The 15333-nt window shown below is 39.2% G+C and overlaps 1 long non-coding RNA gene across 2 annotated transcripts in view; it reads left to right on the top strand.

Moving 5' to 3' along the window:
• Positions 1 to 571: 571 nt before the first annotated feature.
• LOC122806410 overlaps positions 572 to 15333 on the top strand; it is a 485813-nt gene continuing 471051 nt past the window's right edge. Inside the window, exons 1-2 of one of the 2 annotated variants that reach the window (XR_006365507.1) lie at positions 572 to 988; positions 1120 to 1536. This is a non-coding gene — a long non-coding RNA (uncharacterized LOC122806410). The remainder of the gene's footprint in view (positions 989 to 1119; positions 1537 to 15333) is intronic. The other variant, XR_006365506.1, reaches the window with a different exon arrangement.

Here is a 15333-nt window from a genome sequence, read left to right as displayed (position 1 = left end):
ATAATCCTTATGATGCTGACCACTATGTGCACACCTAAAAGATCTGCTACCTTTCTGGAAAAAAATATATATGTATAAATATATATATATATATATATATATATATATATATATATATATATATAGACAGATAGATATGGGGCTGCTGTTATCTATGGCATTGTTCACAGAGTAAGGTAGCATTATTTATTTGGGTATTTGATGAGAATTCTGAAGAATGGCTGTACACACTTCAGTGTTGAATTGTTGAGTGGCATTTTCTGGAATTTTCTCTACTAATTCATGCCAGAACTCCCATGTTCAACGCATTTCTTCAGTAGTTGTCATTTGTCATATAGATTGTTCACTGTAGCTGTAGCCAAGGTCCCTGAAATGTACCTGTACTATGTGCTGTCTCAATGCAGAGTGTGTCAGCGTGAACTTGTGAATAGTAAAGTAAAAGGAGGAGGAGGATAGCTCCTCAGCATTCGATCAGAGCAACGATACAGTCTGTGCCCTAGTCACTGACTCACAGCCCAATGAGAAGGGAGATGATTTCATTACTCCCCCCACCCCTCTGCAATTCAGCCCTCAGTCTTGTCTTCTTGTAGCTCATGTGTGGGAGGGAAGCCTCCTCAAATCGCACCCCCCCATTATGATTTCCTGATGACTAAGAAGGCACATCTCTTGTACATGGTTCTTTGGGTCTTTTTTGTCCCCTAAGCTTTTAGTGCCTGCCACATTCCCTCCTTGGCTTTTCACTGGTCTGCACAAGCTCTCATTAATACAGAAACCTGCTAGCAAAGGCAGGAACCACCGCAGTTGGAGACGATTTTGAGAGAAGTAAGCATAGTCAAGGTTTCATTCCATCTGATTTTTATGTAGTTTAAAATCATGATATTCTTGTGACAGTCAGGTGCTTAGAGTTGGGGGAGGGGTGGCTTGCAATTGGCCAATAATGCATGGAAGAAAAACAACAAGATATAAATGCAAGAGAAGACATCAAAAAGTACGTTTCATTTGCAAAATAAAATTGAGTCCTAGTATATAACCTTTTTTTATAAGAACTGCACTACCAAATTTAACATGTTTTTACTCTAGGATATGATTTATTTTCTCTTTCATCTCTTCCATCATTAGGAGGGATAGATAATGTGAAAAAGGAAACTGGAACATCATCTTGCATTTCTTTTTTGCAAAAACTGAGCTCGAGCAGGGAAGAAACTTTACTCTGGAAACCTCACAGCTTGTCTTGCAATTATACTAACAGAAAGGAACAGTACATTGGTAGGATAAAAAGCATGAGGCATGCAGTTTCCAGGCTTGTCAAGAAAAACAGTGGCATGGCTTCTGATATCAGAGGGACTTTCCTTTCAGCTTTGTGCCTAAACCGAAATATTGCCTGAAGCTTGCTGCAGAAGAGACGTCCCAAATTCTCAAGTCCAGCTACAGTAAGCAAGTCTTTCTTACTAGACAATCAAGTTGCTGAACAAAGACACAAGAAAGGCCACCAACATCTTCAGTGGAGTGACAAACCTAGACACTGCAGCTGCAAGAGTGAGTACCATAAAATGTTATCCGTTACAATATATGTCTTTCAATATGTCACTAGGGAAATATGTAACGACAAACACAAAGCACATGAGGTCAGCTACAGTAATATGAGTCTGAGTCTGGGTGCATTATAGAAACTAAAAAAAGCTGAGAAAAAAGATAAACAACTTTGAAACGTATAACCCTAAGTGCACATTGCACACGTAAATATTAAACTGACTGTAAATTGGTTCAGAAATGATCAGTTCACAGCAAAAAGAGATGGGGTTATAGATTAGAATACCTGAAAGTAACAGATTAGAATACAGGAAATAACCAGTACTCTTCTAGGAAACATTTAAGAACAATTATTGTAAAGTAGTTTTGGTAGTTCTGAATTTTGCTTATAACAGTTTGAGCATTTTACTGGTGGAACTAATGAAGTGTCATTGGAGACTGACATTTCTTAAACCCTTAAAATACTATTAGCTTATACTATTTGCTTAGATAGCTACAGAGTCGGTCAACAATTTTCACATCTGCACAAAACACATTTTTCAAACTCTTTTTTTGAGTTTACAAAATTTGAATATGTACCCCCACTTTGAAGCACATTGTTAAAAACAGGAAAAAAGTCTGTTAAGTATGGCTTTGGGGCTTGGGAGATAGAGACCAGTGAGCCAACCAATTCTCAGTCTTTCTAAATTATGCTGTACTGTAGTGCTGAAACAGTAATACATGGCACCAAAGGAACATAGATTTGTTCAAGCTTTCTGTGCCCCCCAGGAAGTTTAAGACTGCATAAATTGTTGGGCCCCTGTGAGGTCCATTAAGATCATAGTAGCATAAATCTGTATAGCATACATTCTGCATGTTAAAAGCCTGTGTAATTTGTATTCTCTGTCCTCTGTCTACATATATATATATATATATATATATATATATATATATATATATATATATATATATATATATATATATATATTATTTGCACTATATATGTTGCTGATACTGGCTTCATATCTTTTCTCTGTACTGTATTTATTTTTTAAATAATTTAGCTATTATGTTCCTTAGCTACTGTGGAGTTTGAAAATGTGTCACTAATCCAATGTCTCTTACTTTTCCATAAATTAACATTTATCTTTCAATAATCCAATTAGAACCTAAATGTGAACTCTATTTATTTATAAACCACCCACAATGCATTTGTATTGTAGTACAAAGTCAGACGATATATAGAAAACGGCAGACTGTCAACAGGTTTAGTAAGCTGCTGCATTTACACATGCAGCAGTAATCAACACATTTTTAGTGTTTCTACTGCAGCTGCCTGTAAATAACTTTGTAAATTGCAGCTTTTACTTCTCAAGAATGAAGTACTTGTACTCTCAGCCAGCAGATTCAGTACTAGGGTTACCACCCATTCCTATTTGCGAGGGATAGTCCCTCTTTGGGCAGTTGTGTCCTGTGGGGGGAAAATGGCAAATGTCCTGAGATTTTAGGACAAAAATAGTTGTAAAGTTTTCATTAATAGTTGAATGCAATAGTTATTTTCTATCTGAAACACCTATATATTATATGAAATAGCATAAGAAACTAAAATGCTACAATAATAAGCTTTTATTTTGGCAACAAATGAAGTTCTTTCCTTTGCACTGGCTGTGGTTATGTTTTGTCCTATAAAATCTCACATTTCTACAAAGCATTTGAAAAGGTGGCAGTCTATTCAGTACTCTAAAAACTATGTGCAATTTTTCATCACGTCACAACTCAGCTGTCCTCCATGGTGGTTCAGTCCAACACAATATCAAAAAACTAAGATCTGAAACATGGAGTTTAGCAGCAGGTATACCTGCAGTTTTTTTATTTACTTTCCTGTCTAACAGGACTTATCTGTAGTATGTATGTCTGTGTGTGTGTGTGTGTGTGTGTGTGTGTGTGTGTGTGTGTGTGTGTGTGTGTGTGTGTGTGTGTGTGTGTGTGAGAGAGAGAGAGAGAGTGTTAAACACATCATACACAAATAACAGAATGACTATATGAAATAAAAATTGCTGTTAAAACATAGCAACTTATGGTTAATGCACTTTATTTCCATTGATCCATGGTTCCCCTTGCAACCTGTTACAATGTTGATGTTAACATCCGGTAAATACTTACCTGACAATAAACAAGACGTTCTTCAGTGCACACAAAATGACCATTTTTAGAACACTTTGCATCTTCCTGTGTATTACTTTCTTCACCCTGTACAGTTCCTTCCAGTTCAACTTAACATTTTACTTGGCTATCAGTCTGTTTTCCTTTTTCACCAGATATGTTCTTAACTTATACAATGATGCACAATTCCCTGTGGAATTATTGTCTAATGTATAATGCAAATGATTGCAAAACTGTATCCTGTAATGAGCAGAACATTGCAATCACTGAGCAGTCTTAACGGTTAATGCTTAAAAGATGCGTAGTCACTGCTTTTAGACGAGGACACACAATTTGTTTCAAGCTCATTCCCCTTCCTGCATATCTGAAATCTGTGGCATTCAAATTGCTAAAAAAAAATGTTTAAAAACTGCACACTAGAAGTAGTTTGCACCATTCCTTCTCAGTTATTTTCTGTCAAAGGTAGTTTAAGACTGAAATAAAACCTAGTCCAAGCTCACTAAGGGAATTGACCTAAAATCCTCATGGAATACTATTCTCTGGACATTCTGCATCCTTTTACATGTGTTCAGATATGCCGTGATGCAAACTATAATAGCGTATGAGGCTTTTCTATGTTTAACCTCTACACTGACTGCACATGTGCGAGGAGGTGAAACAATATATGCTTTGTCATAATACATGGCAAATACAGTCTCAGGCAAAGCATGTCAGCTTTATAGTGGAAATCTGCAAATGCTACGGTCATCCATTGTGACAGTTTAAAGAATGTCTCTATGCATGATTCATAAAATTTTGTATCAAAGCAGACACTTTGAAAAGTGCATTTATGTATTTCTGTATCTTGTTCAGCACTATACTATATAATGTTACTTTTGTAGTTGGGTTATTATAGTAATGAGTACCTCCCAACCATCAGTAATTTCAAATTTTCTCACAGCCTATGTTGTTTGCCCAGAGGTGTATAGACTAAATGGATAAATACCACAAGGATTACATAATTCAACATCAGTAAAAATAAGATAGTGATTCTTAATATTATATGGGAGAGTTGTTTTAAAGAAAATCGTTTTGCTTAGCTTTCCTTTAAACAAGTCTGCTGTTTGTTTAAACTCCTTGCTATGGAAGTTTCTTTACAGTCAAACTTTCCAGCAGATACGTTGGTGTTCTGTACTGTAGGTACGCATTCAGTGTTTTACAGTTTGGGAAGATATACGCATGTAAGCTACATTTTGCAGATGGCTGTTCATGTGGAGGCATCTCACTGTAGGAATACGTGTGTGTATTTTATGTAATTTACAGCTGCACGATTGCCATTAATGTTGCAATGGTGGCAAGCTCAAAAAATGTAATCAGTTTAATGAACAGAGCTTTGAGCACTAGTGATGCATGCTTGCAACCTATCACATGACTCACTTTAGGCAATCATGTCTCTTAACCTAAGTTTCACTTTCTGAGCATTGTATAATATTTAACTATTTATATGGTAGAAAAATAATAACAATAATAATAATAGTAACAATACATTATTTCATTCACATTTTTACAGAATTATGTCATATAAGGAACACACTGCCTGTATATATCTTTATTGCATAAGCTTTTGATTTATCAAGTGAACATAGCATTTATTAGCTAGTGCAGCATTTACCTACAACAAACATGATTCTCTCACCATTGTGAAGTCCTTTTGAGCAAATGCAGTAGAGTAGTTATATCCAATGATATGTAATGAGTGGACTGATCATTTGTAAATGTACTATGCAGTCATTTTTTTAAATGTTTTGTCTTACCCTTTTAAATTATTCTTCTGAATAATCTTAACTTCTGTTTCATGGTGCTGTAATCCTGGCAACCCCCCTTTATCACCTTAGTACTGTATGCTAACCCTAACCCTACACCTTAACATAAAAAAATCTTTTCCGTAACAATACCACTCATCGGACAAATTAAAGATGACTGGTATAAGGGGTTCTGTGTAAAGATTACAAAAAGAAAGTACTTTCTTTTTCAGTCTTTAGTAGGTTCAGTGTTGTTGAGCCACGGTGGTGCAGCGGTAGCATTGTCGCCTCAAAGCAAGCGGTTCTCCCATTCGATTCTCGGCTGGAGCACCTTCTGTGTGGAGTCTGCATGTCCTCCCCGCGGTTGAGTGGTGTTCGAAAGACATGTGTGAATGGGCGTGCCTTTGTTGAAGGTTGGGTGTTGGGCTGGCACCTTGGCACTGTAAAAATCTACTGCCAATCATTAGCAGACCAGAGTTCTGCTGTGGCAACCCCTTACCGGGAAAAGCCAAAAGAAGAAGTAGGTTCAGTGTTGAAGGGTTTCGGTAGTGTGGTAATTTGAAATATCGTATCAGCTGTTTCACATTTGATTTAATGATATTGTGACCTACCACACTACTTTGCTTGGTTGAAAACCAATATACTTCAACATATAAAATATAGACCCATTATAGAGTACAACGCCCCTTTTGGTATGTACCTCACAAGACATCTACAACAAATGGAAAGGCCACAGAAATACCTCACAAAGAGGATTATTTTATATTGGCAATATAAAATAATGAAAACTGAAATCATGAACCATGCAGTTTTTCCCAGGGGATGTAAAGACTTGACCGGCATGGGGAAATATACCCTTTTCCCCACTGTGGTGCAATCCCAGAGTTGGTATATTTATTTACTTATTTATTTAAGTTTGATGACCAGGGAAGTCCACTTATAGGTTCATAGGTTCATGCAGGTACTAGGCTATTAGCCCTAGGGCCTATATAAGCCTAGCCAAAAAGGTACCCTGGCTTTCGCCACCCAAGAAAATTATTTTCCTGTGCCCCTGTCGAGCAGAGACACAGAAGTGATCTCTGGGGTGAATTTCTTATTTCCCATCCAATCATCAAGATTTTTCTTGAAGAGTGCTAATGAGGAGCTCAGTTTGACATAGATAGGTAGTCTGTTCCAGAGTATGGGAAGTCTCTGGGACAGGAATCTATCCCTCCAGTATGTTCTGTTTATTGTGGTGACAAGATTTAGGTCCCTATAGCATGTAGCTTGGGGGGATTGGGATTTCTTTAAGTGGAGCATGTCCAACAGCTCTGGGTTTGACATAGCTTTGTATGTTAGGCAGAGATCACCTCTGAGTAGGTGATATGCGACGGAGTAAAGCTGGAGTTTTTTGAGACGGTCTGCATAGGACATCTGTTTGAGGCCAGTAATCCTCTTTGTGAGGTATTTCTGCGGCCTTTCCAGTTGTTGTAGATGTTTTGTGAGGTACATACCAAAAGGGGCGCTGTACTCTATAATGGGTCTAATGAGTGATGAGTAGAAGGAAACAATGGCCTCTTTTTTTCTGGGTTGGAAACCTTTTGTGATGAGGTGAGCCACATAGAAGGATTTCCTGACCACTGTGGCAATGTGATTATCAAAGGAGAGACTACTGTCTACCTGTGTCCCAAGGTCTCTTATCACACTTTTGGCATTAAGTAGACTATCACTTATGTGGTAGTTCATGGGTACAGAGTTTTTACCAAAGGGGATGGCAATACACGTTTTGGCATTAAGCTTCAGGCCATGGCTTTGATACCAGGCATCTGTCTCAGTGAGGCCCTTTTGTAGTATGTCCACATCGTTAGGAGTTTCGATTATGGCTCCTAGTTTGCAGTCTTCTGCAAACTTTGTTAGCCAAAGACCTTCTGTGTTAACCTGTACTTCAGAGAAGTAGATACCAAACAGGAGAGGACCCAGGACTGAACCCTGTGGTACTGCACTTGTCACTGGTCTGAAGTCGGATTTGGAGTCTCCTACTTTCACAGTGTGGGTTCTGTCCATGAGACAGTTGGCAACCCATCTTGTGACATAGGGATTTATACCTAGTTTAGTGAGCTTATCTATAATTCCAGTGTGGGGGATGGTGTTGAAAGCCTTGGCGAGATCTAGATAAGCTGCGTGAACCACCTTACCCTCATGTATGGCTTTGGTGACTGCTTCAAAGAAGTCAATCAGGTTTAAGAGATGTGATCTACCTTTTACAAACCCAAACTGGGTAGGGTCCAGAGTATGGAGATTACTAATGTCTTTGTTTATGAGTTCCATGATGATACATTCCATGGCCTTGTAGACCAGGCTTGTCAGGCTAATGGGGTGGTAGTTCCTGGGGGTCCATCATGGCTCCCCCTTTGTGGAGTGGGATAACCATCACGGTGCACCATTCAGTGGGCACAAAGCCTGAGGTGAGGCTATGATTGAACATGATACTTAGGTAGGGTGCCAGTTCATTCTGTAGTTCATGTAGAACGCAGCCTGGTATATTGTCAGGTCCCATGGATGCTGTGTTCTTGGCTTTGGAGAGTGTGTTTTTTACCTGTGCAGCCATGATTACAGAAACTTTGCACTGAACCTATCTGCCAGGATGTTGGCAATATCACTTGGTTCTGTATATCTAGTGCTATTGTGCTGTAACTCAGAGCAGATCTGAGTGTTGCCATTGAGATTCTTGGCATAGCTATAGAATGCTTTGTGGTTGTCTTTAGAGTCAGTGGAAAATTTGTTTTCGTAACTAGCTTTGGAGGATTTTATGAGGGATTTCAACTTCTTACTGAGGTTGACCAGGGAGTTCCTCCAGTCATGGGATTTTACTCTTTTTTGCAACAGTTTCTTTCTTCTGTTGTAGAGTTTGTTTATGGCAGAGGACCACCAGATTGGCTTCCTTTTTTTTGGAGGATAGCATCTTGGTTCTATTAGGGATAGTATGATCCATGCACTCGTGTAAGTGCTTATAAAGTGCATTTGTGTAGGATTCAGCAGTCGTACCTCTATTGTCCGTCTGCATGGGTTTCATGAAGTTTGCCACTTCTGTCTTAAGAAGTGTGAAGTTGGCTTTGGAGAAGTTTTTTTGTGGTGGTTTCTCTAATTGGGGGTGGGGGCGGGATGTGGATGTCTAGGGTGATTAGCTTGTGGTCGGATCTGACCAATGAGGAATTGACCTCTGGTGTGGAACACCGGTTGCCCATGTTGGTAATGACCAGGTCTAGGATATTGCTGCCCCTGTGGGGGTGTGAATAAGTTGATCCAAGGCATTGGAATTTATGAATTCCAGAAAACATTGAGCAAAAGAGTTGGCACATGAGTAGTTTTCCAAGTTAATGGTGTGGTAGTTGAAATCGCCCATTATTAGGGTGTTGGGTTGTATCCTAATACTTTCCAGTGTATCAAGAAATGAGGATTGGGAATCCTGGGGCATGGCGGGGGGTCTGTAGTAAGCTGTAATTTGGATTGCGGTCTTGCCCAGAGTTAGTTGCACTTGGATAATCTCGGATGCATTATGCTGTGCAACTAGCCTGGAGGTGTGGATATCCTTAATGAATATGGACACGCCTCCACCTTTAGTGCTTCGTTCCGGGTTAGGTGGCTGATAGGTGTGGTATGAATTATAGCCTGGTAATGCAGGGGTGCTCTCTGGAGCTTTGAACCAGGTCTCTGTCACTGCACAGATGTCGATGTTCTCCATTTTAAGGAGTGCCTCGAGTGAGTGCATTTTGAGATTTAGACTTCTAGCATTCAGTAGCATTACCCTCAGATTTTGCTTGCTTGTACCTGTTACAGTGGTGAATTTGTCATTTGAACCTTGCCAAAAAAATGCACTATAGGGGTGGCAAGAGCCTTAGCCAGTATCCGGAATTCCAAGGGTGACAGGTGCAGGCCATCTCTGGCAAAGCATCCCGGTCTGTCGATCATGTCATTCCAGGCAAACAAATACTGGATCCCCTTAGAATGATACCAGAAGCTTAGCCAATTGTTGAAGTCAATCATTTTGTCCTTGTACTGTGGTATAATTCTGGGTGATGGCAGGATGCTATTCAGGGCTAGGGTCATACCTGACTGGGCTACAAGATTGGAGAGCTCCTCCATGTCTCTTTTCATGTAGTCCAGGGAGGTACGTCTCAGGTCATTCACACCAACATGGACAATTACAGTGTCATATTTGTACTTGTTGTGGAGTGACCTGAGTGCGTGCGTTATGTGGTGGATCCTGGCACCTGACAGACAGCTGACAGTAACTTTCTCCTTGTTTATTCTGGTGAGTGGAACATCAGTGAGCCTGACTATAGAGTCACCTATGACTAGAGTGTTGGGTACGTTGTTATGCCTTATGGGCTGTGGTTGAGTGGGACACTGAGTTTGTGGGCTATGTGTCATTTGGTTTGTGTTGGGGGTGGTGGAGTTTGCTTGCGTTTCTGCTTTGGAGGTCCCTGATGCTTGAGCAGGTTTTTATTGAGAGCCTCCACAAATGTAGGTATGTGTTTTGTGTTTCTATGTGTGTGTTTTGGTGGTGTAGGTTTTGAGGGACTATGTGATGAATGTGGTGTGGTGCGAGTGTTTACCTTCTCCTCTTGACTGTCTAGTCCAGTCTTGGGTGAAGAGAGATTTGCTTCCAGTTTGGCTATATAAGTGCTTCTCTCACAGGTTGTAGTGTTAGGTGGTAGGAGGAGAGGGTTGTCTGTGTACATGAGGCAATTGCTGCATTGCCCCAAGATGCCCACTTGGCGTAGAAGAGCCCGTTTTCAGTGGAGGTCCAGGGAGAAAAGCTCCAAGAGTTGAAAGTTACATTTACTTTTACAAAGGACATAGTCCATACAGTTCATTACACAAAATTCAGTAATGTCCATGTTAGTAATAAATTTCAAATAAGTTCCATGTTATTTACAAATAGGCTTGCCACATTGTAAAGAAAAAAGAAGACAATAATTCAATACAGACATTTCAATATTTAACATAAAGTGAAGCTTAAAGTTATAATGCAGCTGTAGGTATAAAATTTTCACATATACATAGCTGCTAGCTATTGGCAGGTTAAGAGAAAGAAAGAGTTATATATAGTTAGGGGTGTGGGCATAGCCCCACACCTAGGTGGTTTTCAGATACTATGATGTGTTTTTGTGAAGTTTTGGGCAAGTGTTTACTTGCCCTGGGAAAAACTGCATGGTTTGGGATTTCATTTTTCTTTATTTTTCATCTCAAGAAAAAAACATTTGAGTATTTGGCTTTCAAGCATGAAATCCATATATGTATCATTCTATTACCAAAGAGAGTTTTTTATGCACCTACATTTCTACCACACTCACACACACATACACACACACACACACACACACACACACACTCACACACACACACACACACACACACACACACAAACACACGCACACACACACACCCACACACATATATACATGTATGCATACATGCGCGTGCATACATACACACACAAACACACACACACGCACACACACACACACACACACACACACACACACACACACACACACACACACACACACACATATTGTGTTTCAGGAAAGGGTGTGCAGTGGGTTTCACTAGTTTATCTTTCTCCCTCTTGGAAATTTGTCCACAGCCCCTCCCTGTGGATAACGTCTTCATGTAACCCCAACCCCCACCAGAGATCAACCATAAGCCACATCCATGTACCTGCACCCACCTCCCATTATGGGCATGACCATTCTTCCTGCATGCACTGTTTAGTGCCAAGTAATTAAATGAACTCAGAATAGATGTGCTGCAGACAGAGCTCTAAATTTTTATGCCACCATCACAGGCAGACATCTTCCTAATGCATGGTGCATGTTGGGATTTGTAAGTGCAGACATTTGCACAGTATATTATGGTAACTGTAGTCTGTGACACTTCTATTTTTTTTTTTTTGCTAGGGTTTCAGAAGGGTTCTTGCATGCCAAGTTTTACATGAGAATTTTCTTATCGGCTGCTGTGAACTGATGTATGAAGTCAAACAATTTTTTAAAGATTTTCTGATAACATTTTGTAGCATGCGTGTGTGTGTGTGTGTGTGTGTGTGTGTGTGTGTGTGTGTGTGTGTGTGTGTGTGTGTGTGTGTCAGCATGCACACACACATATGCACATGCATTTGTGAGGAGAGTAGAACTTTTCTTCCATGCTGCTCTTATATGCTTTTCATTTCTTTGCTTAGTGAATACCAGAATTTAACAGCTGTAGCTTTTGCTTTTAAAAGCAACAGCCTACAAGATTTGTTCCTGGGATTAATGCTGGGTTTACAATGGGAGTGCTGATTTTATTGTCCAAACTGCATGCACATTTTTGAATGTGTGTTAATTTTTGTGGTATAATATAACTGTACAGTGTAAGGCATTATCCAAATCTGGAAGTACTGGCAAAGAATTAACTAAATTTAAAGAGTGATCCATATAATCACCGCTTTAAACTAATTAATTACAGTAACCATAACATATTTTACAAGTTTATTATAATATTTTACTTAGCATTAGCAGAATTCTTCTGTTCCGTTCTGTACTCTGACTTAATGTGAAAGAAGAAAACATGCACTTGATATAAAAGTGATAAACTCCATTGGTTGCCACCTCTCCCAGATTGTCCAGGAGTCTCCCGGATTTTAATAGCATCTCCCATCAACTGGAAGTAATTCAATAAACTCTGAAATGCCCAGGAATAATGACATTGCACTCTTGCTTAACTAGAACTCAAGCATTCACTCACATACAATCGCACTCACTCTCTCCCGATCTCACACACACACACACACACACACACACACACACACACACACACACACACACACACACACACACACACACACACACACATCTACTTTCGTTAGGGTTGCCACCTCTCCATTTCTTTTCCGGACTATCCAGAAGTCAAATTGATTTTCTGGTAGTCTGAAAAACACTGTACAAGCTCTGGTATTCTGTTCCAAATGGAAACAGACTACCAGAGTTTGTTACATCAGCTGAGTTACTGTGCTTTTTTACAGAAAAGCCTAGTAAATCAGCTAAAAGCAAACATCAGGAATGGAAAAAGTGGATGTTCCCCATCAACTGATGCCATAGTAACATCACAAAATAAGTGGGACATAGGGGGTGGGTTGGGAATGGGCAGAGTTACAGTTGATGCAGGGGGTGTGGCCTTACTCCAGTTTTAGCCACAAAGAAAGGTGGCAGCCCTACCATGAAAGTCACATACAGCTGCCTCAGCAGCAACAAGTATCTGACAAGTGATTGGTTATACAGCAATGTCCTAAATGTGAGACTGTTGAACTACTGAGGACAATTAGACAATGAAAGTAAAATTTAAAAAAGGCAGGTATAAATACAAGACACAGACAAGCTCTGCTGTTTTTAGGGATGCACTTAAATACGCAAAGCAAGAATAAGTGTGATGGTTAATATGGAAATGGAATATAGTAGTAACGGTTTATACTATTGTTAACAGGGTAAAATATGAGTCTATGCTAAAATATGAGTCTTTTAGCAGTACAAAAATGTTTGCTGATTTCTGGACTGCACGTAGTCCATATAAATCCCTGTGCACCTTTAGTCACCCATTGCTATCCCCTCTTCCACGCTGATATCCACAGGCTGTCTCCAGCACCTACAGACAGACATACTATGTAACGTGCACACATAGGTCAGTATTGCCATGCCATAGTACCGTGTGTGATGCATCACATGTGCTGGTGTGAATGGCTGTACCACATGTTCACATGTCTGAGAAGACATGGCTGGCAATAATTCACAAAACGTTATGCTTATCTGGTCATGCCTGTGGAACAGGATTTGTTTTCATACAATATAAATAAAATTATCTAATTTGAGAGTTACTATGATATGCAACTAAGTTTTGTTGTAATTGTTTTGTGGTGGCTACAGAATGTTTTTTTTCTACTGGGAACACAGGTATAGTACTTGCATTTGCACAACTATGTTATAGTGATACTTTCTTCTTCTTTTCTCCAATTCACAACTAATATAAATGATCAACTCTGGTCCACTCAGTACAACATCACTGTGCTTTAGTTAAGTGTGCTCTTTGATTTTTCTGTGTGTTTTGTCTGCACCTCTAATTTCCTTGTGCTACACCAGCACAATCAAAGTTCATGCAATTATCCATGTAAAAATTGTCATTTTTTATCAGGGAATGGAGATGAAGTGGAGTTACACAGCTTACCTCCTGAGCTTAGCATCTGAGACATTCCTATTATCATGTAAACACTTCTGTTCCAGATAAAAGTTCTTTTAGTGGTATGAAGTTCTTCATTATGTTTCAAGTTTCTCAAATTTAATAATACTGGTTTCATGTTTGGGCTGACCCAGCAGGATACTGTGACCTTTATTTGGTGGGAGAAGATAGTTCTTCCAAAGGCAGCTTTTTCCTGACTGCCACTCTAGAGTCTGGGAGTGACCTTAATGTGTATTAATATCAAACCTTGTCATAATAGTCACAGTTGCTGAATCTTTGGGATACAGTTAGTAGACATGATGTTTATGTTCTTGATATACTACAAGGAAGTATTTGCAGAACGTACCAAGATCCATGCTAGGCTTTTGAGCCTAATATGCATTTCTTCTCAAGGGGACAATACCTTTTAAAACATCCAAGAAGGTCCTGTAGAAGTGTTGTGCTGCACTACATTATCTAGTGCCACTTCATATGTGAAGATGTGAGGTATTGCCAGCTATGCCAGGAGAAGTAGAGCAGTGGATGTGTAACATATCCCAGCACAGCTAGCTGGAATTTAGTAAATAATATGTCATTTGAATATCAAACAGATTTGTACAGATGCTTGTGTTAAAAATGTATTTGTAAAGTTGCTTGTGTTAAAAATATATCAACAGTGTGCCCTGCTGGAAAGAAAAGAAATGTATGTGCAGTATAGTAACTGTTTAAATGTATATATTGTAAAAGACAATACTGGCAGAGAAGAGGTTAAGCTCAGTCCCAGCTAACTTTGGAAAATAGCTGAAATTAAATGGACATAAAAATTGTATCTTACAGTTCTGACTGCAGCCAGAGACAAAATGTCTATGGGAAGCCTAGCTTAGTAGCTCAGTAGGAGGAGCAGAAGTGTTAAAATTGTTTTATGACTTCCAGGAGCTACAGCAGATCTTAGCAAAGCTCTCTGTGTATGTATTATTAACACATAGGTGCTAAATCCTGGCAATGTCTAGCCAAAGGTGATATTGTGGGAACCAGATGTCAGATGACCAGATGGGATGTCATCCTCTAAGCTATCCCAGAAATAATATTTAGATAGTATATTGAGAAGTCTCCCAGTCAGACTGGCAGTCTGTTTCTTGGAACCTGACATAGAAGGATTCCTCACTTACTTCATCTTGCCTTGTTCTAGTAAGTGACCAGGAATAGTAATTCTCTAAATCAGTTAGGAAATATAGTGAGAATAGTTACGTTTTGTTTTTCTATAACTGCATGAATCTTTCCAGCTGTGTTACTTTTAATATTTCCTGTGACTGAAACTCTGGTGTTTACTGTAAGTAGATATTTTGTAATTTCATATTCTTTTATTATTTATTATTAAATATATTTAAACTTCTCATTGTGGCTGGCCCTTCTAGAAAATAGTAAAACTTTGAGAGTATTTGCATATATTTATTTGGTGATAAGTGTGGCCACTCCTGATCGCCTAGCTGTTTGGTCAGCGTTACTATTTATATTAATATTAATTTCACTCATTATAATTGGATTCCCTTTTAAGACCCTTATAGTAACTGACTGGTGCCAGTGAATCTACCTTATAGTCTGGGCAAAGTTGGTAGAGCAGTTATTCTCTCCCAGCCTTTCCCCTGCGTGTGTG

This window comes from Protopterus annectens, chromosome 7.part0, assembly GCF_019279795.1.
Source record: "Protopterus annectens isolate FY-2018-M chromosome 7.part0, PAN1.0, whole genome shotgun sequence".
Lineage (NCBI taxonomy): Eukaryota > Metazoa > Chordata > Ceratodontiformes > Protopteridae > Protopterus > Protopterus annectens.
This window is presented reverse-complemented; position numbering and strand designations above follow the sequence as displayed.